Source organism: Protopterus annectens, chromosome 10.part0 (genome assembly GCF_019279795.1).
Source record: "Protopterus annectens isolate FY-2018-M chromosome 10.part0, PAN1.0, whole genome shotgun sequence".
Taxonomy (NCBI): Eukaryota; Metazoa; Chordata; order Ceratodontiformes; family Protopteridae; genus Protopterus; species Protopterus annectens.
Window position 1 is genome coordinate 1,688,751,435 of NC_056744.1, and position 3,451 is coordinate 1,688,754,885.

Sequence of the window (3,451 nt, forward strand, 5' to 3'; positions counted from 1 at the left end):
CTTTATTAGCATGCTTACACAATTGTGGGATGTTGGTAGTTTAGTCTTGTCTATATATAGCTTTCTAGGTATTATAAATTCTCTTTATTAGCATGCTTACACAATTGTGGGATGTTGGTAGTTTAGTCTTGTCTATATATAGCTTTCTAGGTATTATAAATTCTCTTTATTAGCATGCTTACACAATTGTGGGATGTTGGTAGTTTAGTCTTGTCTATATATAGCTTTCTAGGTATTATAAATTCTCTTTATTAGCATGCTTACACAATTGTGGGATGTTGGTAGTTTAGTCTTGTCTATATATAGCTTTCTAGGTATTATAAATTCTCTTTATTAGCATGCTTACACAATTGTGGGATGTTGGTAGTTTAGTCTTGTCTATATATAGCTTTCTAGGTATTATAAATTCTCTTTATTAGCATGCTTACACAATTGTGGGATGTTGGTAGTTTAGTCTTGTCTATATATAGCTTTCTAGGTATTATAAATTCTCTTTATTAGCATGCTTACACAATTGTGGGATGTTGGTAGTTTAGTCTTGTCTATATATAGCTTTCTAGGTATTATAAATTCTCTTTATTAGCATGCTTACACAATTGTGGGATGTTGGTAGTTTAGTCTTGTCTATATATAGCTTTCTAGGTATTATAAATTCTCTTTATTAGCATGCTTACACAATTGTGGGATGTTGGTAGTTTAGTCTTGTCTATATATAGCTTTCTAGGTATTATAAATTCTCTTTATTAGCATGCTTACACAATTGTGGGATGTTGGTAGTTTAGTCTTGTCTATATATAGCTTTCTAGGTATTATAAATTCTCTTTATTAGCATGCTTACACAATTGTGGGATGTTGGTAGTTTAGTCTTGTCTATATATAGCTTTCTAGGTATTATAAATTCTCTTTATTAGCATGCTTACACAATTGTGGGATGTTGGTAGTTTAGTCTTGTCTATATATAGCTTTCTAGGTATTATAAATTCTCTTTATTAGCATGCTTACACAATTGTGGGATGTTGGTAGTTTAGTCTTGTCTATATATAGCTTTCTAGGTATTATAAATTCTCTTTATTAGCATGCTTACACAATTGTGGGATGTTGGTAGTTTAGTCTTGTCTATATATAGCTTTCTAGGTATTATAAATTCTCTTTATTAGCATGCTTACACAATTGTGGGATGTTGGTAGTTTAGTCTTGTCTATATATAGCTTTCTAGGTATTATAAATTCTCTTTATTAGCATGCTTACACAATTGTGGGATGTTGGTAGTTTAGTCTTGTCTATATATAGCTTTCTAGGTATTATAAATTCTCTTTATTAGCATGCTTACACAATTGTGGGATGTTGGTAGTTTAGTCTTGTCTATATATAGCTTTCTAGGTATTATAAATTCTCTTTATTAGCATGCTTACACAATTGTGGGATGTTGGTAGTTTAGTCTTGTCTATATATAGCTTTCTAGGTATTATAAATTCTCTTTATTAGCATGCTTACACAATTGTGGGATGTTGGTAGTTTAGTCTTGTCTATATATAGCTTTCTAGGTATTATAAATTCTCTTTATTAGCATGCTTACACAATTGTGGGATGTTGGTAGTTTAGTCTTGTCTATATATAGCTTTCTAGGTATTATAAATTCTCTTTATTAGCATGCTTACACAATTGTGGGATGTTGGTAGTTTAGTCTTGTCTATATATAGCTTTCTAGGTATTATAAATTCTCTTTATTAGCATGCTTACACAATTGTGGGATGTTGGTAGTTTAGTCTTGTCTATATATAGCTTTCTAGGTATTATAAATTCTCTTTATTAGCATGCTTACACAATTGTGGGATGTTGGTAGTTTAGTCTTGTCTATATATAGCTTTCTAGGTATTATAAATTCTCTTTATTAGCATGCTTACACAATTGTGGGATGTTGGTAGTTTAGTCTTGTCTATATATAGCTTTCTAGGTATTATAAATTCTCTTTATTAGCATGCTTACACAATTGTGGGATGTTGGTAGTTTAGTCTTGTCTATATATAGCTTTCTAGGTATTATAAATTCTCTTTATTAGCATGCTTACACAATTGTGGGATGTTGGTAGTTTAGTCTTGTCTATATATAGCTTTCTAGGTATTATAAATTCTCTTTATTAGCATGCTTACACAATTGTGGGATGTTGGTAGTTTAGTCTTGTCTATATATAGCTTTCTAGGTATTATAAATTCTCTTTATTAGCATGCTTACACAATTGTGGGATGTTGGTAGTTTAGTCTTGTCTATATATAGCTTTCTAGGTATTATAAATTCTCTTTATTAGCATGCTTACACAATTGTGGGATGTTGGTAGTTTAGTCTTGTCTATATATAGCTTTCTAGGTATTATAAATTCTCTTTATTAGCATGCTTACACAATTGTGGGATGTTGGTAGTTTAGTCTTGTCTATATATAGCTTTCTAGGTATTATAAATTCTCTTTATTAGCATGCTTACACAATTGTGGGATGTTGGTAGTTTAGTCTTGTCTATATATAGCTTTCTAGGTATTATAAATTCTCTTTATTAGCATGCTTACACAATTGTGGGATGTTGGTAGTTTAGTCTTGTCTATATATAGCTTTCTAGGTATTATAAATTCTCTTTATTAGCATGCTTACACAATTGTGGGATGTTGGTAGTTTAGTCTTGTCTATATATAGCTTTCTAGGTATTATAAATTCTCTTTATTAGCATGCTTACACAATTGTGGGATGTTGGTAGTTTAGTCTTGTCTATATATAGCTTTCTAGGTATTATAAATTCTCTTTATTAGCATGCTTACACAATTGTGGGATGTTGGTAGTTTAGTCTTGTCTATATATAGCTTTCTAGGTATTATAAATTCTCTTTATTAGCATGCTTACACAATTGTGGGATGTTGGTAGTTTAGTCTTGTCTATATATAGCTTTCTAGGTATTATAAATTCTCTTTATTAGCATGCTTACACAATTGTGGGATGTTGGTAGTTTAGTCTTGTCTATATATAGCTTTCTAGGTATTATAAATTCTCTTTATTAGCATGCTTACACAATTGTGGGATGTTGGTAGTTTAGTCTTGTCTATATATAGCTTTCTAGGTATTATAAATTCTCTTTATTAGCATGCTTACACAATTGTGGGATGTTGGTAGTTTAGTCTTGTCTATATATAGCTTTCTAGGTATTATAAATTCTCTTTATTAGCATGCTTACACAATTGTGGGATGTTGGTAGTTTAGTCTTGTCTATATATAGCTTTCTAGGTATTATAAATTCTCTTTATTAGCATGCTTACACAATTGTGGGATGTTGGTAGTTTAGTCTTGTCTATATATAGCTTTCTAGGTATTATAAATTCTCTTTATTAGCATGCTTACACAATTGTGGGATGTTGGTAGTTTAGTCTTGTCTATATATAGCTTTCTAGGTATTATAAATTCTCTTTATT